This window comes from Narcine bancroftii, chromosome 5, assembly GCF_036971445.1.
Source record: "Narcine bancroftii isolate sNarBan1 chromosome 5, sNarBan1.hap1, whole genome shotgun sequence".
Taxonomy (NCBI): Eukaryota; Metazoa; Chordata; class Chondrichthyes; order Torpediniformes; family Narcinidae; genus Narcine; species Narcine bancroftii.
Window position 1 is genome coordinate 121,882,479 of NC_091473.1, and position 27,628 is coordinate 121,910,106.

The window sequence follows — 27,628 nt, forward strand, 5'->3', positions numbered from 1 at the left end:
CGTGCACTTAGAATTAGAAGGGGGTTAAGTTAGGTTAGTTAAGTTAATAGTGTTAACTAAAAGCAACTTTTGTTTAAGTAACCATTTGTTTTGGTGAATATCTATTGCTGCTGGGTTTTGGGGTCCTCTGGGCCCTTAACAGTCTTACCAAAGAAATGTCCCCCATTGTCGGTTTTCCAGATGATAACCTCTTCTTCCAGGTCACCACAGAGTTCTTTTTGTTTCCCTTATTTCAAGAGAAACACTTTAGCCAGCCATTTCCACTTGTAAGGACCACAAGGGTTTTCAACAGGCTGAACTCAGAACTCACAACCAGTCTTCAAAATTGGGTCTTCAACAAGCTTGCCAGCTTGCCATGCTGCAGCCTCAAAGCCACTGTAGAATTGTCGAACTCTCTCTCTCTCCCTCAAAGAGAAATCCTATTTGGTTTTGATTCCTTCTCTCTCCATGTAAAAACCAGAATTTCTTGCAGGGCTAACCCTATCCTTGAATGATCTTTATCAGCGCTTTGAGCCTGGACTGTTTATTTACACCTGCTTTTTAAAATTTCTTCCAAAGTCGTTTCATTATCGTTGCAAACGCACTCGGAGCCTGGATGTCTGGTTTGAGCAAAGCTCTGGTATTTGAAATGAGATATATTTTGTAACTATCAGTTTGTGAAGTGACCTACACTAAACCCCCACAATCTATTCCTTTTAAAGACATATTTTTATAAAATATAATATACCCCATAACAAGAGCAATAGGGACAAATCAGGAAATCATTAGCCTTACATCAATTTTGATGAAATTGTGGGGCAAAATCCAAATCACAACTGAAAAAGCATAGACTATTAGGGAGAGACAACATGGTTTTATATGGGGTGAGGGGAGAGATTATGTCTTACAAACTTGAATGAAAATTTTGAAGGGGTTATGAAGATGATTGAGGGCTATAGGTTTGTGAACGTGAATTTTATTTTGCTTTCAACAAAGTCTCTCATGCTAGATTGATCCCAAAGTTGGGATCAATGGAGACATGATAGTATGGATTTACAATTAGCTTGGCCAGAGAAGGAGGGTAGGAGTGGAGGGTTGTTATTCTGACTGGTGGTCTGTGACCTGTGCTGTTCCACAATGATTAGTGTTATTTGTGATATATTAACAGTAAAATCCCTGTTATACAGAATTCAAGCAATTGGCAAAAGAATCAAGGAAAATAATATATAAATAAATAAATAGATATGATATAAATAATAAATTAGATGAAAGTTTAAAATTGTAAAAGTAAATGTTCTCTGAAGTGACACGTAAACCTTTGGTGAAGACGAGAGAACAAATGCAGCCTTGGTTGTGCTATGCTCTTAGGAGTTGTTCGAATAAAGTTGTGCGAAACAGCAATGGCATCGGCCAGGATGAACAGCTGGTTGATGCCACTTGCCCTTGGGGTGACTCTCTTAAAGTGTCTCCTTATTCCTGCTTAGTAATTGTCTTTATATTTATTAGTATATTATTATATATTATTAAGTATTTTAGTAATGCTGCGCTGGATGGGTCACGTCTCCAGAATGGAGGACCATCGCCTTCCCAAGATCGTGTTATATGGCGAGCTCTCCACTGGCCACCGTGACAGAGGTGCACCAAAGAAAAGGTACAAGGACTGCCTAAAGAAATCTCTTGGTGCCTGCCACATTGACCACCGCCAGTGGGCTAATAACGCCTCAAACCGTGCATCTTGGCGCCTCACAGTTTGGCGGGCAGTAACCTCCTTTGAAGAAGACCGCAGAGCCCACCTCACTGACAAAAGGCAAAGGAGGAAAAACCCAACACCCAACCCCAACCAACCAATTTTCCCCTGCAACCGCTGCAATCGTGTCTGCCTGTCCCGCATCGGACTTGTCAGCCACAAACGAGCCTGCAGCTGACGTGGACTTTTTTACCCCCTCCATAAATCTTCGTCCGCGAAGCCAAGCCAAAGAGTAATGCTTTATCTGTACACTTGGGGAAGAGGGTTAATTATAATGTTCTTGTTCATCTTTTGGGCAGCTCCCTGGAGAGGGGGGAACTTACAGATGCAGCAACGGTTAAATGTTTTTAAAGAATGTGACTGAAAATAAAGTAAAATTCTTTAAGGTTTATATATTCATACAAGAGAAGTTTGTTCAATGTAAGTACAGTATAGCATTTTTGTCTTTTGAACTGTTTATTCTTAATCCAGGTGTATTCATTAGGCATTGTTAGATGGAGTCTCAAGCAACTGGAAAAACTCACTTATGCAGCATCTACCAATCCCCGTAGGTGCTGGATACCAAGGGTGTATAAGTGATTTGTATGAAAATATAGTGGGCTGATTAGTAAGTACAATATTCAGAAAATGCAGAACTTGGTGGTGGTGTGGATAGTAAGGAAGGTTGTCAAAGGTTACAGCAGGATATGGATCAGTTAGTAATATGGCAATTTGGGTTTAATCTAGGCAAGTGTGAGGTGTTGCACTTTGGAGGTATACAGTAAAGGGCAGGAGAATCGATGAACAGAGAGAGCTTCAGGTGCAAGTGGATCGTGCTGTTAGAATACTGAGTGTACAAGTAGGGAAGTTATGTTGTAGCTGTAAAAAACTGGTTAGTCCTCTGTGCAGTTCTGGTCTTTGCTTTACAGGAAGGATGAAGAGGTGTTGGAAAGGGTGCAGAAGTGGTTCAACAAAATGTTGTTGGATTTCAGTTGGTGGTATGCAAACATGGCTGAACCAAGCCATGAAAGACCCCAACAATGAAGACGCTGTTTACATCCGGTACCGCACGGATGGCAGTCTCTTCAATCTGAGGCGCCTGCAAGCTCACACCAAGACACAAGAGAAACTTGTCCGTGAACTACTCTTTGCAGATGATGCCGCTTTAGTTGCCCATTCAGAGCCAGCTCTTCAGCGCTTGACGTCCTGCTTTGCGGAAACTGCCAAAATGTTTGGCCTGGAAGTCAGCCTGAAGAAAACTGAGGTCCTCCATCAGCCAGCTCCCCACAATGACTACCAGCCCCCCCACATCTCCATCGGGCACACAAAACTCAAAACGGTCAACCAGTTTACCTATCTCGGCTGCACCATTTCATCAGATGCAAGGATCGACAATGAGATAGACAACAGACTCGCCAAGGCAAATAGCGCCTTTGGAAGACTACACAAAAGAGTCTGGAAAAACAACCAACTGAAAAACCTCACAAAGATAAGCGTATACAGAGCCGTTGTCATACCCACACTCCTGTTCGGCTCCGAATCATGGGTCCTCTACCGGCACCACCTACGGCTCCTAGAACGCTTCCACCAGCGTTGTCTCCGCTCCATCCTCAACATCCATTGGAGCGCTCACACCCCTAACGTCGAGGTACTCGAGATGGCAGAGGTCGACAGCATCGAGTCCACGCTGCTGAAGATCCAGCTGCGCTGGATGGGTCACGTCTCCAGAATGGAGGACCATCGCCTTCCCAAGATCGTATTATATGGCGAGCTCTCCACTGGCCACCGTGACAGAGGTGCACCAAAGAAAAGGTACAAGGACTGCCTAAAGAAATCTCTTGGTGCCTGCCACATTGACCACCGCCAGTGGGCTGATAACGCCTCAAACCGTGCATCTTGGCGCCTCACAGTTTGGCGGGCAGCAGCCTCCTTTGAAGAAGACCGCAGAGCCCACCTCACTGACAAAAGGCAAAGGAGGAAAAACCCAACACCCAACCCCAACCAACCAATTTTCCCTTGCAACCGCTGCAATCGTGTCTGCCTGTCCTGCATCGGACTGGTCAGCCACAAACGAGCCTGCAGCTGACGTGGACTTTTTACCCCCTCCATAAATCTTCGTCCGCGAAGCCAAGCCAAAGAAAATGCAAACATTGTACCATGAGTTATTCCATATTTGTACTTCATTTGTTCAAATGATAATAAATTATTTCCCAAAAAACAATTTTCTATTCTTTTAATTCCTTTTCTCTCTCATTCTCTTAAGGAAAGGTTATCTATTGTGAAAGGGATTAGTTGATTTTGCGACAATAATAATTGTGGTAGTTGGTAATTTGTTTTTTTTTCCTTTCTATGTGAATCTTCTTCCAAATGTTGAGCAGATGGTGCAGTAATGGTGAACTTCTATATTGCACTAGTTTTTCATCCCACTTATAAAGTATATGCTCTGGTACCTTCTCCCCTATTTTATCTAGCTCTATCTTGGTCCAAGCTGGATTTTCCCTTGTTTGATAAAAATCTGATAAATATCTTAATTGTGCTGCTCTATAATAATTTTTAACGTTTGGTAACTGCAAACCACCTTGGCTGTACCTCTCTGTCAGTTTATATAGTGATATCCTCGGTTTCCCCCCTTTCCATAAGAATTTCCTTATTATTCTCTTTAGCTCATTGAAGAATATCTGTGTTAAGGGAATTGGTAATGATTGAAATAGATATTGTATCCTTGGGAAGATATTCATTTTAATGCAATTTACCCTTCCTATCAGTGTTAGTGGTAAATCTTTCCAATGTTCTAAGTCATCTTGTAATTTCTTCATTCATGGCTGATAATTTAATTTGTATAGATGGCCTAGATTATTATCTAGTCTAATACCTAGGTATCGGATTGCTTGTGTTTGCCATTTAAATGGTGATTATTTTTTAAACTTTGTGTAATCTGCATTATTCATTGGCATCGCTTCACTACTTGAAGGACAAATTGGGAAGCAGACTGAGATTACAGAAGGAAGCAGCTTTGAATATGTGATTACAGACACAATGATAATTAAAAGATTTATAACAAACGTGTACATTAAGCTGCAAGAGAAAGAAAATGATGAAATAAGCTATAAACCCAATCAAAAGTGGGAACAAGATCTAAACATAAAGATAAAAAATGAAATATGCTCCAGAACTATGTGAAATATAATAAATATGAGGTTACACATGATACAATATAACTGGTTACACAGGCATATATATATCTCGCCCCAAAAGTTAAATAAATGGGATCCAACAGTATCAGATAGATGTTTTCGCTGTAAGAAGGAAATGAGAACAACAGTACATGCAATTTGGGCATGTGGGAAAGTGAAAAATTTTTGGGTAGATCTAAATCAGATATTAAATAAAATTACCTAAAGCAACGTACCAAAAAATCCAGAGATCTTTCTTCTAAGTAATATAAGAAGTAAAGAATTAGGCCTCAAACTAGATGAAGCGCAAAAAAGATTTATTATGATAGCCTTAGCTGTAGCAAAAAAAATGTATAATGTCAACTTGGAAATCAGAAGAGAGCCTGAGAGTACAGCAATGGTACATGGAAATGAATAAATGTATTCTATTGGAAAAAATAACATATAATTTAAAAAATAAAGTCACATTATTTGAACAAATTTGGGAACCGTACATGGAACATAACAGAGAGGGCTTGCCTCGGACTTCCACCCCCTAAAATGATAGAATGAGAAGACGAAATGAACTGACCTATTGTGTAAAAGTAGATGACACATTTTTCTTGTTTATTTTTCCTTGTGTGATGACATTTTTTAATGGGTTTATTGTATTGTTTATAACCATATAACCGTTTACAGCACGGAAACAGGCCATGTTGGGCCTTCAAGTCCGTACCGGTTCACTTGAACAACTCTACAAGCTCCTGCGCAAACTCCTGAGGAAGTAGAGGTGAGACCTCATTTGGAGTAGTGTGTGCAATTTTGGGCCCCATATCTTAGAAAAGATATAGAAAGGTTGGAGAGGGTACAGAGGAGGTTTACCAGAGTTATTCCAGGAATGAGAAGGATAACATATGAGGAACACTTAGTCAAATTTTTCTTAAATGTTAAAATTGAGCCCACATTCACCACTTCAGCTGGTAGTTGTTTCCACACTCCTACCACTCTGTGTGAAGAAGTTCCTCCCAAAACTTTACCCCTCTCACCTACTTTACTCCTCTGATTTGTATCTCACCTACCCTCAGTGTAAAAATGCTACCACCATTTACTCTCTCTATCCCCCTCATAATTTTAAATATCTCCATCGAATCTCCCCTCATTCTTTATGCTCCAGGGAATAAAGTCCTAACCTATTTAACCTTTCCCTGTAACTCAGTTCCTGAGTCCGGGCCACATCCTAGTAAATCGACCAGAACTGCAGCCAATCCTCCAAATTTGGCCTCACCAATATCTTCTACAACTTTACCATAACATCCCAGTTCTTATACTCAATACTTTGATTTATGCCAAAAGCTCTCTTTACATCCCTGTCCACCTATGACACCACTGTGATACCTCTTTCCCAGATTATGTGTATGTGATATACAGGTATCATATGGACCAACCAAGAAAACAATTGTGACAAATGAAAACTACAAAACCAAATTTTGCACTTTGCTTTTCATGTGTCTTAAAATAATTACTCCGAATATACTATGGCATATTGCATTCCAAATTAACTGAGGCTACACTAAAATTTTTTTCAGTTGAATTGGTGGGAAAAAAAATAATTAAATGAAAGATTGCTGAGAAATGCAAGTGCTGGAGGACAAAGAGATTTCCACAGGAATGGTGGTATATCTCCCCTGAGAGAATTTCAGTTTTCATCCTCCTATTTGGTTCACCCCCCTTGAGTCTCCAGTGACTGTAAACTTTGCATTTTTTTCCATTTGGTCATTTTAATTGAATCCTCATTTTTGTTTGTCAGAACATTTTTATTTTTCTTATTTTAAGAAATAAATGGGTAGTGGGAAAGAGGTGAGAAAGAAATGGATAAAGAGCAGAGATGAGGGGGGGGGAGAGCAGAGAATGAGACAGAGGGGATTGAGGGGAGAGAGGTGGAAAGGGGGAAGGGGGAGAAAGATGAACGGAGAGAACAAGTGAGATGGGGAGGGAAAGAAAGAGCAGAAGATGAAGGAAGACAAGAAATTGGGAAAGATGGAGAGAGACAGAGAAATCATAGGTCAAGATAGAATGAGGGAGGGAGAATTATAATTGCATACAGGAACCCCTTGCAATTTTCTGTCCACACAATTTATTGGAGGCAAAACAAAATTGCTGAAAACACAGAAGTTTTCAATCTGAAATATTAATTCTGCTTCTCTGATCTGATGAAAGTGAAGGAGTGTCATGGCCGTGTACTTATCTGCGTCAGGAGCAGTGCCAGTCGCTACTGCTGATGGAATTGAAGCAACGCACGGGAGTAATAGCGTGCATGTGTGGGTTAGGTAAGCAGTCAGCATATGGATGATGGATCTCAGATGCAGAGTGAGAGCGTCAGGATTATCCGTTTTTGGACTACGTACTTGCCAGCCTCGATTTTGTTTGTTTACATCAGTGGTTTTCAAACTGCCCCCCTAAACTCATATTCCACCTTAAGCAACCCCTAGGCCATAGGTGCTCTGTGATTAGTAAGGGTTGCTTAAGGTGGTATGTGAGTGGACAGAAAAAGGTTTGAAAACCATTGTTTTAATTGTACCCAATTGACTCGTTATGTGCACGATTTCATAGCTCCAAAGGAAATGGGTCAGTGACAATTTTTCTCAAGCAGTGTTTCTCAACTTTCCTTCCCACTCATATACTACCTTAAGCAATCCCTTACTAATCACAGAGCACTGATGACATAGGGATTGCTTAAGGTGGAAAGTGAGTTTGGGAGGGCAGTTTGAAAACTGGTTTACATCTATTCTATTCTGGTCGTAAGTGGATGAAGAGGAGCAGAAGCACCACCTTAACTCATTTCAGAGGTTTGACGAGTTTGGCATTGTGATCAATCCCAATAAATGTGTTTTTATTCGAGATTCGAGAATTTCCTGCACCTGTTACATGTGGCCAGTCGCATCGTTTTTGAGGCATGATGAATTTCTATTGCCGATTCCTGCCAAATGCTGCAGCATCTCTAATACCCCTTACTGAACAACTAAAAGGATCTGCTAAGTCCGTTTCTAAAAGACCATTGACTTTGGGAGACAATGCCTTGTGTTCTTCCAACAATGTGAAGACTGCACGTGCGAATGCCACAGTGCCCGTACATCAAAAGCCCAAGCCTTACTCTCTCCTACCACAGATGCATCTGAGAATGCTGGTGGATCATTGTTAGAACAATGAGCCTGTGAACAATTGGAACCACTAGTGTTTTATTTCAGCCAAGCAATCACCAGCTAAGGCAAGGTATAATATGTTTGGTCAAGAACTTTTAGCTACCTATCTTGTAGTGAAACATTTCTGCTCTTTTTGGAAAGGTTGCCCCTGAGAGATACGTCACTTAGACTTCATCTTACCTATGGCTCATCCAAGGAAAAGCAAATGGGGTGGCCAACATCCTGTCCAGGCATTACATTTGCATGCCTTACACACAAATACTGCCATAAATTTCACCACCATGGCTCATGTACGGCACATCGATCCTGATCAACCCAGCTATCTTCAAAGTGTGTCCATTAATGAATGGGGGGGACGTTAGTCTGCAATTTTTCCACAGGAATACTTAGCCCTTTTGTGCCGGTGGCAATGAGGTGGGAGATTTTTAAGTCTCTTCATAATCTATCTCATCGATCAAACTGATTACAGAACATTTTACCTGGCCTCACATTAAATGGGATGTTGGATTATGGGCAAGGACTTGCTTGCTAGGTCAATGCTCTAAAGTCTCCAGACACACTCCAGATTCCCATTTCCAGTACATGCATCTGGTCTTGATAGGCCTGCTTCCACCATCACAGGGATATACCTATCTGCTCACATGTGAGGACCGGACTATCAGGTGGCAGGAGGCCATTCCTGTCACTGATATTTTTGCAGAGACAGTTGCTTGGGCTGCTGTCATGCATTGTTGGATTCCATCTTTCAATGTTCTGGGTACTATTACAATGGATCAAGGTTCTCAGTTCGAGTCGACATTGTTCTAACCTCTCACTAATCTTCTGGGAACTACCTGCATTCTCACCATGGCTTATCATCCACAGGCCAATGGCTTTGTTGAGCGTTTTCACCGATATTTGAAAGCAGCATTGACAGCAAGTGGCGATGCATCTACGTGGTGCGAGCGTTTACCCATGGTTCCCCTTGACATGCATACTGCAGTAAAGGCTAACCTTGGATATTCAGCAGCAGAGGTGGTAAACATTAACAACATTAGGTGTATGTGGTGGGGGTGGGGGGGGGGGGGGGATACACGGACCATTACAGTCCAAGCTCAAAATACCCCAAAACAAAACTTCAAGTCAGTCACGTCAAGTCCGTCAGTCAAAAAGGAACAGCTCACAGAGTTTGGTCTCCAGGCTTGGGATTCTTCGTTTGGTTTCCTCACTGGTCTTTAGTTGGGCGTGGAGAGAGATGGCCATGATCATTGTAGACTTGCAACTTTCCTGAGTTTCAAATGTGGCAACCACCACCTTTGATTTCTTCACATGGGAATCTTCACCTAGTGGCCTCCTTGTCACTACACAAGGTTCACTCCTCCGAAGCACACTTTAGGGTTAACAAGTGTCCTCTGTCACACAAATCTTCCCCTCTAAACACCCTATCTTTAGTCATCAAGTGAATCCTGTCACATGAAGTCCTCCTCTTGGAAGGGAACTGGGGAAGCCCAGGTCAGACACACACAGATACTCTGGGTAGCAGAGTGGTGCAAATTGCTGCCAGGACAACAATGCTGGCAGACAAAGTAGCACAGTCTCCTTTCTCCCACTGAAGCTACTGAGTGAGCATACTGACAGACAGTTACAGGCAGCAGTGTATGCAACCATGAACAAAGCAACTCAACCTCATTTGTTGAAGTGTAATCACACATACACAGAATGACTGTCTGACTGACTACCCTCCGAACAACTGGCCAACCAGTTCAAAACTCAGAGCGCTGGGCTCTTCACTGCCCTAGTGCTTGCCTTCAGCTCTCCTGATTGGTGGAGAGAGGTTGACAACAGCGTGTGCGCTCTCTGAGAGCCCACCAGCTTCCAGCGCATGGCTCTCATGCATCTGACAGCTGTTAGTTTCCCAGCGCTGTTTCAGCGGTTCCCATGTAGCTGTCAGCTTTCCCAGCGCTACTTCAGTGCTTCACAGCAGTGGTCTTGACCCTGATCTGAAAATAAAATTGTCCAGGGTCCATAACAACACAAAGATAATTATCAAAGAAGCCTAACAAGAGCTCATTATGTTCTACGCTCACTTCAAACAAGGAGCCAGTGGGGCAGCAACATCCACCTCAACTATTTCATGCAGTCCTGCCCCCGCGGTCACTCCTGGTGACGTCAGATTAGCTTTCTGGAGAATGAACCTTCAGAAAGCGACCAGCTCAGACAGAATCCTTGATCACGTCCTGAGAGTCTGAGCAGATACAATGTCAGCTATGCTTCAGAATAAGAATCGGAATTTAATGTCATGAACAAGTCACAAAATTTCTTGTTTTTTAGCAACATCAGAGTGCAAATATTTATATAAAACACCTTACAAAAATAAATAAAAGTAGTGCACAAAAAATCAAAATAAGGCTGTGTCTTTGGTTCATTTATCATTCAGGAATCTGATGGCAGTGGGGAAGAAGCTGTCCTTGTGCCACTTGACTTCTCGTCTTCAGGCTCTTGTACCTTTTTCCCAATGGTAGCAGAGTGAAGAGGGCATGGTCGGGGTGGTGGGAGTCCTTAAGATAGAGGCTGCTTTCTTAATGCACCATCTCTTGTAGGCATCCTCGATGGAGTAAAAACTGGTGCCCATAATGTAGCAAGCCGAGTTAACAACCCCACTTATTCATTGTTGCATGCTGAATAACTAGAGTGTTTGCTCCCTGCTAGTACTCAATTCAATTGACATGCCCTCATGGAGCTCATGCATATGCAGCACACTGTGGCTGCAATGTGTCACAGAGTATATAGATATGTTTTTTGGGAGATAAATTGGGAAATGTTTGTTAGAATAGGTCACATACAAACACTTTAAACAGATCTTATTTAAAATACTGGAGCTCTGCCCCATGCTAGACCTATCAACTCCACAGCTTTTGCAAGAGCTTTGGAGAGTGCTCAAGAGACTTCACTAATGAATTGTTGTTTATAAAAGGCAACAGATGAAAGGTCTTGTTGGAGCCGCAGTTTGTCTAGAAGAGAACTTGTTGTTCAAAGAAGGTGATGTGGTTTTGCAAGCAGAGAGAGTCAAACAGGCTTTCTCTCACAGAAAGAGAGAGAGAGACAGAGACAGAGACAGAGATCACTTCCACAGTGTTACAGCCAGCAAGAGCAGCTGGGACTGGAACAGGAGACAAGCTGGCAAGCTTATGGAAAGCCCCATTTTGAAGATAGCTTGGTCAAAACCCATGTGGTTCATGCAAGAGGAGAGGACTGGCTGTCTAGTGTTTCACTTGGAATAAGAGAAACAAAAGGGAACTGTGGTGAGCTGAAAGAAAGAGGTTATCATCTGGAGAACCCTGAAAGGGCAAGTTTTGTCAGCAAGACACTGAAATGGCTGATAGAAGTACATCAGTTGTGGATGCCTTGGAACCACAAATCTCTCTCTGAAAACCGACAAGAACCTTCCTGAGCAGTAACCATTTACCTTTCAAGCACCAAAGCCTGGTGGAATTCATAAATGTAAAATTCTGTGCACAGTATAAGAATTGCCTGCAACCAGTGAACTTGGAGGAATGAGAAGTGAGATTGGACTGTGAACCAAAGAACCTTTCTGAACTTACACACAAATTATACACACGTGCACTTAGAATTAGAAGGGGGTTAAGTTAGGTTAGTTAAGATAAGTTAAAGTTTGATTCTGTTTTCATGTTTAAAGATAATTAAAAGCAACATTTGTGTAAGTAACTATTTGTCTTGGTGAATATCTATTGCTGCTGGGTTTTGGGGTCCTCTGGGCTCGTAACTTATGGGGGCTCGTAGGTCTGGATTGAAAATTGGAGTTTTTGTGATTTATGCTAATTTCAAACTAATTTAAAGCTTGTATGGAGAAAAACAGCAGCACTGGATGTTGATACATTTTTGTCCCAACCATCACCCGCAGAGCTGCAGAGCAAGAGAAAAGAGGAACTGACTGAAGTCAAGCGTTAGATGAGGAAAATACAAATACAGAGGATTATAGTCAAATATTATATTGATGAGGGAAAATTTGTTGAAAATTTTCCAGAGAATAAATCTGTAGAGTTGCAATTGGAATTGGAGAAATTGAGGATGGAAGAAGAGAGAAATGGAGGCTGATAGAGGCTGAAAAATAGAGGAAATAAGTTGGAGGAAGCTGAAAAACAGAGGGAGGATTATGAAAGACAAAGAAAATAGGACTTGGAAAAGTTTGAAAGGGATGGACAGTTTCAATTAGAGAAGTTAAAAATTAAGATGGAGGGAAGTAAGAGAATTGAGGCTGTAATTCCTGGGGAGAGGTTTTTGGTTAGTAGAGAGGTAAATCTAGTTCCTCCTTTTGATGAGCAAAATATGGATACATATTTTCATCTTTTTGAAAAGGTTGATGAGAGCTCAAGATGTCCAAAGGAAAAAGGGCCTCTTATGTTCCAAAGTGTATTGAAAGGAAAAGCACAAATTGCATACTCTAGTTTGACTACAGAGCAAGTGGCAAATTATGATACTGTTAAATGAGCAGTACTGAAAGCTTATGAGATGGTTCCAGAAGCATATAGACAAAAATTTAGGAGTTTGGGGAAACATGGAATCAATCTTATATGGAGTTTGCTCTGAAAAAATCTGTGTTTTGACCGTTGGTGCGCCTCAAAAGGAATAAATAATGATTCTGACATATTGAGAGAATTAATATTAATAGAGGAAATTGAAAGGCGTGTTCCAAAAGATATTAAGTTATACCTGGATGAGAGAGACGTGAGGATGTGGCGACAAATTTCTGGATTAGCAGACGAATTTTCCCTAATTCACAAAAATACATTTCAGAATAGTGAGTATTTTTAGAGAGTTAATGTGGAACAGATTAATAAGCCTGTTCAGAGGGTTAATTTGGAGCAGATTAATAAGCCTGTTCAGAAGGTTAATGTGGAGCAGACTAGTGAGCCTGAAATTAGGTCTGGGGAGAATGTCATTTTTGTAAGAAACCTGGTCATGTTATTGTAAATTGTCTAGTTTTGAAAAAGAGACGAGAAAATGAGGTTTTACCCGAAGCATGTATTCAGACAGTTGAATTTAAGGAGACCAAATGTTCCAAACCTTGTAAGGGTGTTATGGATGTTTTCAAACCTTTTGTGTCAGAGGGCCTAGTTTCAGTAAAGGAAGGAGAATCACAGGTTCCAGTTAAAATTCTTAGAAATACTGGGGCTACTCACTCACTGTTGTTGGAAAGTGTTTTAACTCTTGACCAAAGGACTGACACAGGGGAGACAACTTTGATTAAAGGTGTTGGAGATGAGGTAGAGTCAATATTTCTTCACAACATTGTGCTGAATTCAGAATTAATTAAAGGACCTGTTGTGGTAGGAGTAATTTCAAAGTTACCCATGCAAGGAGTCTCATTTTAATTAGGGAATGAATTGGCAGAGGATGGAGTTGGGTCAGCTTTGAGATTAACAAATCGGCCTAGTAAGGATGAGGTTAAAGAGGATTGTGAGATATTTCCTGCATGTGCTGTAACAGGTCTTTGGATTAGAAAATGATGAGAGCTGAAGAAGATCCAGTTGAGAGAGACTTGCCCAGTGCTTCTGAATAGTTTTGAAAGAGCAGGGTAATTGTGAGGAAGGATTTCTCTTTGTCAAGGAAAGAGTTAATTCAGCAAGAGTGGACAGATACAGATCTTATTGACTTAAGGAACAAAGCAGTAAGTGAGCAAGAGATTTGGGGTTTTGGGGTCCTCTGGGCTCGTAACAAATGCAATTTCAGACGGGCAGAGCAGCCAATGGCAGCGAATGTCTACATCCCCTTTCTTGAGCAACCTTCCACATATCACAGTACGAGCAAATTTTAAACATTGAATATCGTACATCCAACCCCATTCAGTGCCAGTATTTCGGGTTGGGTGTACAGATGCTCCCAGTGCATGTCCTGTAACATGCTTGGGGTGCCCCATCCTGAGGGTGTGCATTGTCCATTGTCTCAGAGGTACTGTCCATTGTCTCTTTAGTGGTTGCTGGGGGACCCTTGCCGATCTCTGGCTCATGTTCCAAGTCCAGGAACACAGTCTCATCTTGGTTGGGTTGAGATGGGGGTGGCTCCCTTACCGAGAGGATGTGCTGTCTGTTTGTTCTGAGACCCTCCCTTCTGAAAGCACCAGGTATAGACCTGGGACCTGGCAGCTCCTTTTGACCGTGCCCATATGGTCATAGCCCTGTGGAGTCTGTATTCTTATGACTTGCCCTTCTGCTAATGGTTCGAGTGGTCGGTTTGTTCTGTCATAACATATAATTTGCGCGAGCCTTGACTTCTTGTGGGTTTCTTGATTGAGACTCTAGAAGCCTCCTTGCCACTGGTAGAGGCTGTCCTGGTCTGTCTTGACATTAACCATTGCACCAGTGACCCCAATGTGGTGTCACGAGGGACATTCCGCAGGTTGAGTAGATTGGGGAACACATCTGCTTTTTCCTTGTGAGACTTTTCCATGAGCTGTTTTGTACTTCTTATAGTTCTCTCAGCCAGCCCATTTGACTGTAGGTACTCTGGGCCTGCTGGTGCTGCAAAGTCTCTGAATCTCTCACTGGTGAACCGCCTGCCATTGGTCTGATAGCAGAGTGTGAGGCATCCCATGCACCAAGAAGTGTCATTTCAGTTTGGTTATGACCTCAAAGGAGGTCGTGTCGCGCAGCAGGTCTATCTCGAACCATCCTGAGTATGAGTTAATTAGTACCAAATATTGCTGTTTTCATCTTTCAAAAATATCCGTTGCCACCGTCAACGAGGCTAAGTCTGGTACAGGGTGGAGCTACAATGGCTCTTTCTGCTGGTGTGGTTTAGTGCTGTTGCACACCCCTTGGTCTATGCTTTCTGTCATGCCTGGCCAGAAAACAATGTCCCTCGCCCTGTGTTTTGTTGCCTCTGCGCCTGGGTGCCCTCTGTGCAGGATTTCGATGTATGTACTCTGCAGTGAGCTCGAGATTACCACTCTTTGGCTCTTCATCATGACCCCTTCATCAATGAGTAACTCGTCGCAGAAGGGAAAGTAAGGTTGTACTGCTTGTTCGGCCAGCTGCCCATGATGAAGGTGCCTAGGGTATTTAAAGTATCATCTTCTGCCGTGTGTTTTCTTAGTTCCTCCAGCTGGGCTGAGGAGATGTGGGTGACCATCATAACATCAAAACTGATTTCTTCTTCAACCTGCTGGACCGTGCATTTTCTGGGGGTACATGATAGCACATCGGCTAAGTGCATCTTCTTACCACACTTGTGCACCAGAGTGATGTTGTACTTCTGGAGTCTGAGCCTCATTCACCGTAGTCTTGCTGGCGCTGCGTGTATTGGTTTGTTCAGTATTATCACCAGGGTAAGTGGTCAGTTTCTATGGTAATCGGCCTACCATAGGCAAAGTCATTGAACTTAGAGCAGGCAAAAACAACTGCCCATAGTTCTTTTTCAATTTGTCCGTACCTGGTTTCCGTGTCAGTGAGTGACCTTAAAGCGTATGCCACCAGTTTTCCATCTTGCAGGCATGCTGCGCTTAGGCCATACTGAGAGGCCTCGCAGGTCTGCATCACTGGTCTTTGTATGTTGCAGTAGGAAAGGACTGGTGGGCACAACATGTGTCTCTTTAAAGTGTCGCAAGCATTCTGCTGCTGTTTGTGCCAGGTCCACTCCACGTCTCTGTGCGTCAAGTGCCTCAGTGGGGCTGTCAGCTCGTTCAAGTTAGGGATAAATTTGCCCAAGTAGTTTACCATGCCAAGGAATCTTGGGAGGGCAGCCACATCTGTTGGCACCAACATTTCACTAATGGCCCTTGTTTTGGAGGGGTCCACCTTCAGGGCTTTGCTGGTGAACATGTGGCCTACATAGCTGACTTGGTTTAGGTGGAACCTGCACTTCTGGGGGTTGAACCTCAAGTTTACTTTCCGTGCTCGGTCAAGCACCTTCTTAAAGTTTGCGGCAAGTTCACCTTTAGTTTTGCCGCCTATCCATATATCATCGACTATGATGGCACAAGGGTACCCGGCGAAAATTTGCTCCATGCATTTTTGGAATACTTCGCTGGCCATATTGATTCCAAATTGCATCTGCAGGAACCAGTGCTGAATGTGGTCAGTAGCGATGAGTTATAGTTAAGTGAGACTTGCCAGAATGGGTTTTTCATATCCAGGACCGAGAATACCATTGCGCCTGCCGTCTGTGCGACAACTTCCATGGTATGCATGGGGTAATGCGGTCTCTTCAGGGTTGTATTGAGGTCTTGTGGATTTATGCAGATCTGGATCTTCTGTCCATCTTTCCTCTTGGTGGCCACCATGGAGGACACCCATTCTCTCGGCTCCAAAACTGGAGTGATTACCCCCAAACCTTGCATTCTGTCCAGCTTGGCCTTGACCTTGTCCTTCATCACCAATGGTATGTGGTGCGCTGGACGAACCACAGGTCTTACCTCTGGGTCAAGCTGCATGGACTATGTCACCAGCAGCCTCCCCAGCTCATCTGTGAAAAGCTCACCATATTTGGAAAAAATTATCTGTGATAGGTCTTCTTTGGAGGGGCTTATCTAGCATACCTCTCTGCTGAACAAAACGAGTCCCATGTCCATTCATCCACTCAGGCCTAGCAAGGGAATGATGTCCTCATGAACTATAAAGAACGTTAATACATGTAACCATCCCTGTACATAGCACTGTAGCCACACCGTGCCGTTGGTTTGAATTCTACTGCCTCTGTACACCACCAGACTCATTGACTTGATGCATGGTTTAACCTGTTCAGCTTTTTTCAGCTGGTTGAGCATCTTTAGTGACACGACGTTGCACTTTGCTCCTGTGTCGATCCTTATCTCTGCTGCCTTGCCGTTGACTTTCATGGATACGAATGCCTCGTTGTTTCCTCTGATCCGGGTTTCCACTGAGTTTCCTGCTATCAGTGGGGTCAGCCCTTCAACATAGTACTTATTATAGCCCTAGTCTCTCCCCTGTCTGGCTCCAACTGGTCGATTGTCCTTCTGGGTCTGGTCCGTGTGTTGGCTTGCTGCCTGGATCTGCAGCATCTGCTGAAATGGTTCCACTTCCCACAGGTTCTGCACTGCTGGCCGAACGTTGGGCATATTTCTCTTCTCGGCATGTGATCGCCGCACCCTGCCCTGGATGAGGGTGTTAGGTGTCCTGGCTGGCTCTTCCTCCTGGCCTCCAGCTATTGTCTGTTTGCTGGATTGCATTGATGCATGTGGCCTGCTATTGTGGAGAGGCGAGCTTTTTGCTGTTTTCCTTGGTAGTTTCATACGCCAGACAGGTAGAAATGGCCTTTGCTAGCATTAGCTCGCTGTTGTGCAGAAGCACTTTCTGCATGCTGTCATCACAAATCATCCCATCTTTAATTAATTCCTCACAGAGCGTTTCAAAGTTACAGGTTACCTTGATTTCCAAATCGCTGATGTATGAATGGATTGTCTCTCCAGGCTTTTTGTCTCAAGTATTAAACTTGTACCTTTCCATCGTCATGTTTCTCTGTGTATTGCACATTTCCCTGAATTTTTGTTTTAAACATTCGGGGTCCTATCTCAACTTAGCTGAGCTGGTAAAGAGCTCCTCTTCATCTGCGTACACGAATGACCTCTACCTTTCAATGTCTTCCAGCGCCTCCAAATTTAACCAAATGTATGCTCTGGTGGGGGCAGGCTTGTTGATGTGTGCTGCTGCAATAAATATGTCGCACTCTTGCTCAAAAATATGCCAGTTCTCTGCTACATTTCCTTCAAACACGAGTGGGTCAGGCTGTCTAAATCGGTCCGCCATTATGGCAGCTGTTGCAAATGTGATTCTGGTTACTCACTGCGACCAATTGGAATGCATCAGGCTTGGGATACTCTCGATCCTGCTTCTGACACCATACTCATTAATGCATGCTGAATAACTAGACAAGTCAGCAGATGAGGTGAGGCAAACAAATTTACTGTACACAATCAAAGAGAGAGGGAGAGAGAGCCCAGAGCATGGCATCTGCTCCCTGCTAGTAGTCAATTCAATTGACGCACTCTCGTGGAGCTCACGCATGCACAGTGTACTATTGCGAGTATGGCGGCTGCAATCCAAAGGCAGTGGCTGTCTACATCTTGGGAGTTTTTTGTTGTCCTGAGTGTTGGCACCTCCATACCAGATGTTGATGCAACCAGCCAGAATGGACTCCACAGGACCTCTGTAGAAGTTTGAGAGAGTCTTCAATGATATGCCAAATCTCCTCAAACACCTCACAAAGTAGAGCCACTGACGAGCCTTCTTTATGATTGCATCAACATGGAGGCTCCAGAGCAGATCCACAGAGAAGTTGACAACTATGAATTTGAATTTTTTGACCTACCTTCACTCGATGAGGACTAGTTTGTGTTCTTTTAACTTCCTCTTGAGGAATATTTTGAACTTTAATCTCTGCAAGCCACAGGCAGTACTTCCCACCTGTTTCACCTATTCTTACCAAGGAAAAGAACAATAACAGGTCTAAATAACTGGTGGCTCTGACATCCACAATCTTGAAGTACTTTGAGAGGCTGGTTGTGGCTCACATCAACTCAAACCTCCTTTTCAACCTTGACCCATTTTAATATGCCTGCCATCCAAAGAGGTCCATGGCAGATGCCATCTCCCTAGCCCTCCATTTGGCACCAAAACATTTGGATACCAAGGTCACCCATGAGCTTATCAACTACAGTTTTGCCTTCACTACTCTAGTCCCCAGTAAATGCATCCCTAAACTTCAAGACTTTGCCCTCGGCCACCCCCTCTGCAACTGGATTTATGGCTTCCTGACTCACAGTCTGCTGAAGGTGGGAAGGTGGGAATCAACATTCCCCTGTGATCATACTCAACTCTGCAAGGCTATTGTGACAGATTTCGTTGAATTGTATATTGTATATAGATATGTTTTAAAGGAGATACATTGAGGCAGGTTTTAGTGTAGGTCACAGACAAACACTTCCAAACAGATCTCATTTAAAATACTGGAGCTCTGCTCAAGCCAGACAGGATGGCTCTGAGGGCCTTTGCAAAAGCTTTGAGGAGGGCATATAGAGACTACACTAATGGATTGTTGTTTTGAAAAGCAACAGATGCAAGAACTTGGAGGATTAATTTCAGAGCCACAGGCTGTCTAAGTGCAGTTTGCTGTTCTAAGACGGTGTGGTGGTTTTGCAAGCAGAGAGAGTCAAACAGGTTTTTTTTTCTCTGAGAGAGAGAGAGAGAGAGAGAGAGAGAGAGAGAATTGAGTTCAGCAGCAGCAGCTAGGTCTGGAACAGGACAAGCTGGTAAGCTTGTGGAAAAACCCCATTTTGAAGATAGGTTATGAGTTCTGAGTTCAGCCTGGTCAAAGCCTTTGTGGTCTATACAAGAGGAGAGGACTGGCTGTATAATATTTCACTTGAAATAAGAGAAACAAAAAGGAACTCTGTGGTGACCTGAAAGAAAGAGGTTATCATCTGGAAAACTCTGATGACGCAAGTTTCTTTGGCAAGACACTGATGTGGCTGATTAAAAGGAATCAGTTTGTGACCAGCGAACAACATATCTCTCTCTGAAAACTGACAAGAACCTTCCTGAGCAGTAACCATTTACCTTTCAAGCACCAAAGCCTGGAGAACTTTATAAATGTTAAGTTCTGTGCACAGTATAAGAATTGCCTGCAACCAGTGAACTTGGTGGAATGAGAAGTGAGATTGGACTGTGAATTGTGATGTAATATTTGTAGATGTATTTGGGAAATAAATTGGTAAAATTAGAGTAGGTTGCATACATATACACATTTTAAAACAGATCTTATTTGAAATACTGAAGAATTTATATTCAGTGACTTTACAGAAACTATGTAGAATGCTATGCACATTTCATAAGTAGGTGCTAATTGAAATTATGTCATAAAATGAATGGACTGGAGACAGGTAATTGTGTTGAATATTTTTACAAGACTTCTGACCTTGCTGCAAAGTGCTCATTCCTGGGTTCTTGTTGACCTAAAAACAACAGATGAGAGCAGAAGACTAACTTCTATTGTTTTCTGGTGAAGAAGGGGGTTTTTGCAAGAAAGAGAGAGAGAGAGAGACTGAACAGTCGTAGCTGGAATAAGCGGAACAGAAAGGAACTCTGTGTTAGCCTGAAAGAAAGTGGTTATCATCTGGAGAATCCTGACAGGGCAAGTTTCATCAGTGAGACATTGAGGTGACTAATGGTGGCATCTCAGATGTGGAAATCCTGGAGCAACAAATCTGTCTCTGCAAACCTACAAAGAACCTTCCTGAGCGGTAAACCTTAACCTTTCGAGCAAAAAAGCCTGGTGAACTTTATATATCTTAAATTCTGTGCACAGTATAAGAATTGCCTACAACGAGTGAACTTGGAAGAATGAAAAGTGAGATTGAACTGTGAACCAAAGAACTTTTCTTAAATTTACACACACATTACAAACACCTGCACTTAGAATTAGAAGGGGGTTATATTGGGTTAATTAAGTTAATAGAGATAAATTAAAGTTTGATTCTGTTTTCATGGAAAAGGATCATTAAAAACAACTTTTGATTAAGTAACTATTTGTCTTGGTGAATATCTACTGCTGCTAGGTTTTGGGGTCCTTTGGCCTTGTAACAGAATCAAAGAACTTTTCTGAACTTATATACACATTACGTACACGTGTGCTTAGAATTAGAAGGGGGTTATGTTAGGTTAGGTAAGTCAATAGTAATAAGTTATAGTTTGATCCTGTTTTCATGTTTAAAGATAATTACAAGCAACTTTTGTTTAAGTAACCATTTGTCTTGGTGAATGTCTATACTGCTGGGTTTTGGGGTCCTCTGAGATTGTTACACTATGTATTCAACTCCCATAGGGCCCAAACCTCTGTCCATATCAATACTAGTGAAGTCAAGACAGTAGATAGCTTTGGCGTAAACTTTGCCAGTGATGTGACCTGGACCAACCACGTCCATGTGAAGGTCAACAAAGCACACCAAATCCTTTACTTCCTTCAAAGGATCAGGAAGTTTGGCATATCCCCCATGTCCTTCAGGAAATTCACTGGATGCATCTCAATGTCCCTTGGGAGCTTCTCTGTCCATGGTTGCAAGAAACTGCAGAAGGTGGTGAATGCAGCTCAGATTTTCACACAACTCCTCCTTCCCCCCACCCCCTCCCTTCATCAACTATCAACTCCATCCCTTGGAAAGGCAGCCAACATACTGAAGGTTCCACCCCAGCCTGGCCACTCTCTCATCTCCCTCCTTCCATCAAGAAAAAGGTTGAAGAGTATGAAATCATGAACCAACAATTTCCCAAGACAGTTTCTTCTCCACAGCCATTAAATTCCTGAATGGACCTATGTTTCCTCACCCACTACCCAAAAAGATCTCTTCAAAACTAACCTCTTTGACCACAGTCTTGGCTTTAACCCATCTCCTACCTAATATCTAATACATGTGTGCTTTCACGATATGTCAGGATATTTTACCCTCCTTGCCCCATTTGCAACTGCACTGTGTGACATTTGCAGTAAGTTGTTTTCTATCCATAGATGCCACTTGACTGAAGTGTTTCCAGCATTTTCTGATTTCATTTTGGATTTCCAGCATCTTCAATCTTTTGAGCCTCATGATACGTGGGTGATTGTGAAGGCTTCTAAATGTTTAGTTTTGGCAATTAACCCTAGCAAAAGGATTTCTATAGGGATAAATGCCAGTCGTCATTATAGAGACATAAATACATCCTGGCAGCTCACTATTTTTAATTTTCACAGCACAAGTAGATAAATGTGAAGAAATTCAAACATATATCCATGTTTCTTCCAGCATTGTTCAATTGAAACTGGATTCTTCAACCCTGAATGAGATTAGAACCATTCCCATTTAATGTAACATTGTGTGAGACACCTGAGCAAACCTGCTGACATTTTTATATCGGAGGCACATACGTGTTGTACCCCAATGTTACACTACTTTTCACACCTGGCAGGGAAATTTGAAACATCAGATGGCCTTTAAAAAAAAACAATTTATAAGACTTGAAAGCTAAGTAAATTACTGCCATCTTCAGCATTCCTGTCCTTGCTTACACCAGACCAACCTGACCCCAACCTTCTCCATCTACTCTTGAACCCTAGACTGCACAATCCACTCAACCCATTGACTCTTTCACCTTTACTGCTACTCTCAAGCGCCAAATTTCTTTATTTCAGCCTTTTCCTGATCTTTTCTTGGAAAATGCCAGCCTCCTCAATCACATTTTCACCCAAACACTTGGCTTAGAATTTCCCCCTCCCATGACCAGACATGCTGGGGTGACTCATCTCTTCTCTTGCACGTATGAAATAGCAACTGCTGCAGAGGTGACGAAAACCCTGATCCAGAGCCCTACCCCCAGTTCCCCCTCACCCACCCCCCACACAGTCTCTGAGGGAAATGCCTGACATCCTGAGCCTGGCCTTGGGAGAGAAGTATAAAAACTTGCAACACCAGGTTTCTTCCAACCGATGCAGCTGAATTTTCCTGCCTTTAGCCAATAACCCAAAGCAGTCATCATTATTCTAGACACTATTCTAGACAACCTTCAGGGTGCGGTATAATTTCCAGGCAAGAAACTTGTCAAATATTTCATAAAGAACTGCAGCATAATCACAGAGTTTAACTTTAATAGAAGGCCAGGGATTGTTTAATGTTCATCCACGTCCTATCTATTCATTTTCCCCCAGTGTGTTGTGTCTATGAGTTGTCCTTGCCCAGAAATCCAATTTTAACTGTTTGTAATATCCTGGAAAAGTTTCTGCAATTTCAAAATAAATCATAATTAAACAGTTATCTGTTTTTCAATTGTTTAAAGCGGGTTGTAATTTTTTTCAACCATTTCATTTTCCTGGCATGAGAAAAGTTGTTAAAATTCCTTTGATGTGGGGAATGTACTGAAACAGCTGCCTTTACATTTAGTCTGCATACCACAAATCACTCTGCAGTTGATTCCCAAAGGCTGATATTCAGTGAATTGAAATCTGCAGAGCAATTCCTGGGAAAGGATCACACGTTATTTGTTACAGTTAAATAAAGAAGAGAGTGAAAAGAATAATAACTTTTTGAACTTACCCCATATACTTCAAGGAGCATTACTTTTTCTGCTGTACTCAGATCTTCAGAGCTGCCACAGGAAGCTGCAGCTGCAGGGGGTTTACATTGTTGAGAAGGTCAATTTAACACAGCTACACAGTTTGGTTCTTTCTTCTCTACAAATCCAGTCCAGTATTTCACACGGTGCTAGGACAAGCGCGTAGAAGCTAACTGGGTTACTCTTCTGTTTTCCTGTCTATGATGTCACATCCTGAGACACATCTGTTGATCTTTATTTTCATAAACTTTCTTTTAAAAAAATCTTTAAAAGGTTCACTTCCTGGTTTCGTACAGTTCCGTGCAAAGGAAGTGGATGTCAAAGGAATGAGAAAAAAATGCCATTGTTTCATTCATTATTTCAATTCAAGAACTGTATTTTGTGTTTTTAAATGATAAAGTTTTTTTTAAGTCATTTCTATCTAGTTTAACTGCAAAGTGTCAGAATATGCATGTCAGGGTTGTGGAGGATAAGGAACCACATTCATTGCAAGTCTGTGTTTTATCATTTTAACAGAATATTCAGCATTTTTAACTTCATACAAATTTCAGATCAAATGCTAAACAGATCAAATATCTGAAACCTCAGTGATAAATGAAATGCTTTAAGTGACTGTATTCATCCATGCATATTTAGCAGTTTTCTTCTTTAAACTCTTCAGTGAGATCACAATTATTCAAAATGCTTCTCTGAGAATCTTTTATTCACTTTTTTTTAGATCTAAGTAAAATATGAGATGTCAAAAAGGAGTTATTTCACAATAATCTCTGGCCAAGATTATGTAATGGAACCTCATCAAAAGCTACTAGCCTTCACATGTAAAACTGATAGCAAATTTGAGATTTCTCCCCACTTCTGTTTTAATGATGAACTTCCAAATCTCCGTCAGTAATTTGGCACTTCTCAAGCTACATTGTTCCGCAGTGTTCTCCATCTCAAGGGAATTTGCTTGAAGATTAAACAAATAGCCTCATTGTAAATACTCTCAAAATAATTACACTTTGTTGCACAAAGTCTGAATGAATTCATAATTGTTCAAAGTGCAAAATTTATTGTTCACTAAACTCACTGATTCTAAAGAAAAGATAATACAAAAATGGATTGTAATTCCTCACATAAATACTTTTTAATTTAACCTTTTCTTTGACAATCGAGGATGACTTGCTTCCACTCTGATTTTGTGAGTTCTGACATAATTGATAGGCTGATGTGCAAACCAGATTCTTCCACGATGGAGTAGGAGGTTTGCACCTTCCACCATATTTGCACGGCACACTATGCTCCTGATACATGAACCTACGGCTGGCAATACCATACAAATGTTCTCCAAGAAAAGCAATGGGATCATATTCTCTGAGTTTCCAAGTTCAACCTCTGAAAAACTGACAAATGATCTAATAAATGCTTTGCTATGATTTGAATGCTTGAGGATTAATCATACATCTGGCTGGCTTTGTGGAAGAGCAAGGAGAAAACTAACCCATCACTTGCTTTGCGCTGGAGCAGAATACTAACTGAGGGAATTACTTTCTAATTACATGGAGCACAAGATCCTCATTCAGCAATGTTCTTCACATTCTATCCCTTGGTTAATTTTAATATCTCTGCTTGCATTATTTTTAATCCCAAACACTTTGTTCTTTACTTACAAATTTATCACAGATAATAACCTCGTTAATAACCCAATCAGGAAAGTTAAACATGATTTGCCCGAAGCTACACAAGATCCACATCAACAGGAATGATGGATATCATTTGCTGCCACACAGTTAACAGTAACAGTGTTTACTAATCATGATATCTATAAGAACTATAGGTTAGGTCAGTTTTCCTTGAATAAAGGAGCCTGAGAAGTAACATAATAGAGGTATATAAAATTATGAGAGACATATTCAGGTGTGACAGAGTATATAGATATGTTTTTGGGAGGTAACTTGGGAAAGGTTTGTTAGAGTAGGTCACATACAAAAACTTTAAAACAGATCTTATTTGAAATACTGGAGCTCTGCTCATGCTAGACACATCAGCTCCACAGCCTTTGCAAGAGCTTTGGAGAGTGCTCAAGAGACTTCACTAATGGATTGCTGTTTTAAAAAAAAGCAACAGATGAGAGATCTTGTCGGAGCCGCAGATTGTCTGGAGCTGTTCGAAGAGGATCACATGGTTTGGCAAGCAGAGAGAGTCAAACAGGCTTTTCTCTCAGAGAGAAATCACTGCTACAGTGGTACAGTCAGCAACAGTAGCTGGGACGGGAACAGGACAAGCTGGGAAGCTTGTGGAAAACCCTATTTGGAAGATGGGTTCTTATTTCATCCTGGTCAAAGCCCTTGTGGTTCATGCAAGAGGAGAGGACTGGCTGTCTATTGTTTCACTTGGAATAAGAGAAACAAGAAGGAATACTGTGGTGACCTGAAAAAAAGAGGTTATCATCTGAAGAAACCTGAGGGGGGGAAGTTTCATCAGCAAGACAGTGAAGTGGCTGATGGAAGTAAATCAGTTGTGGAGGTCCTGGTACAACAAATACCTCTCTCTGAAAACTGACAAGAACCTTCCTGAGTGGTAACCATTTACCTTTCATGCACCAAAGCCTGGTGAACTTTATAAATGTTAAATTCTGTGCACAGTATAAGAATTGCCTGCAACCAGTGAACTTGGAGGAATGAGAAGTGAGATTGGACTGTGAATCAAAGAACTTTTCTGAGCTTACACTCACATTACATAGACATGCGTGGGGTTAAGTTAGGTTATTTAAGTCAATAGTGATAAGTTAAAGTGTGATTCTGTTTTCATGTTTAAAGATAATTAAAAACAACATTTGTTTAAGCAACCATTTGTCTTGATGAATATCTGTGGCTGCTGAGTTTATGGGTCCTCTGGGCTCATAACATGGTAAATGGCAATGTCTGTTGCAATGATAGTGGTATCTTAAACTAGAGGGCATAGGAAAAATCAGAGAGCGAGATAGTTTAAATGATATTTGAAGGATACATTTTTTCAGGCAAAGTGTTGTTATCTGGAATGAGCTGCAAGACCAAGTGCTGGAGACAGGAACAGCAAGAATAATTTTTAAAAAATTATATTTATTTTAATCTTTTTAAAACTTAGACATGCAGCATAATAACAAGCCCTTCCAGCTCAAGAAGATGTGCCTCTTAAATCCCCCAATTAACCTACAATTCCCAAACGTTTTGAAGGGCAAGAGGAAACTGGAGCACGCAAGGAAAACACATGCAGACTTGGGGAGAATGTACAAACTCCTTACAGACAATGCCGGATTTGAATCAGGGTCATTGGTGCTGTAATAGCGTCGTGCTGACTGCTATACTAACCATGCTGCTCAAAAAGCATCTGGAGAGGTACTTGAATGAGCAGGGCCTAGAGCAGTTTTAAATTAATGCAGGAAACTGGAATTAGAATAGATACGCAGGATGCTCATCCTAAACTGAAAACTGAGGGGCCATTTTCTATGCTGTAGAACTCTGACTCCATTACTGTTTATTTTCAATTTTTATAATCAATTATATCCATTATTAAATTGGCTTAATTTTTACCTGTTAGATAGATAGAGAGAGAGAGAGAGAGAGAGAGAGAGAGAGAGAGAGAGAGAGGGAGAGAGAGAGAGCGAGAGAGGGAAAGAGAGAGAGAGAGGGAGAGAGAGAGAAATTGGAAATAAGAAAACATTATCCCTTAATCTATTTCTATTGTATCCTATATTGGTATCTCATTGTCTTCTCTTGATATTTCAATTGAGGTTAGGCAGTTACCTGTCTCAACAAAGTGGTCATGGGCACTTCTGATTTTTGTCAATTAATTTAAAGTATATGATACATAATATGTTCCGAATCTCAAGGAAAGCCCTTTCATGTGGATCTTCCCTGCATAATGTTTGTATTGAAATCAAACTAAGATATATTGCATCCTCTGGTCCAGTCTCTGAGTCACTCTTCACCACAACTTAATCAAGCTCTTTCAAAATCAATTCTCATTCCAAAATATACAAAGTTAATGTTCATATAAGATCACGGAAATTAAACAATTCTTGGTACAGTTTGAATGATAAATGAAAATGTTAAGACTACATCTTTTGCACTTCACAAGATCATAAGATAAAGGAACAGAAGCAGGCCATTTGGCCCATCGAGTCTGCTCAGTGAAACCTCCCTGGGCTACAATGTTCTCACATCTAGTTCCAAGTTTTAGCCTTGTCCCCATATCCCTTGATACCCTAACTAATTAGATACCTATCAATTTCCCCTTTAAATTCCCCTAATGATCCTACCTCCACAGCTGTATGTGGCAACAAATTCCACAAATCCACTACCCTCTGGCTAAAGAAATTTCTCCTCATCTCTGTTGTAAATTGGAACTTTTTAATTCTAAGACTGTACCCTCTTGTCCTGGAATCACCCAACAGGAGAAACATTTACATTCACTCTTTCCAATCCATCCATTATTTGAAATGCTTCGATGAGATCCCTC

At 41.6% G+C, this 27,628-nt stretch overlaps 1 protein-coding gene across 1 annotated transcript in view; it reads right to left on the minus strand.

Moving 5' to 3' along the window:
- LOC138763934 (MOB kinase activator 3C-like) overlaps positions 1-23,332 on the minus strand; it is a 61,280-nt gene extending 37,948 nt beyond the window's left edge. Inside the window, exon 1 of the mRNA XM_069938948.1 lies at positions 23,131-23,332. The gene's annotated coding sequence lies outside the window, so the exon portion shown is untranslated. The remainder of the gene's footprint in view (positions 1-23,130) is intronic.
- Between the last annotated feature and the right edge of the window lie 4,296 nt (positions 23,333-27,628).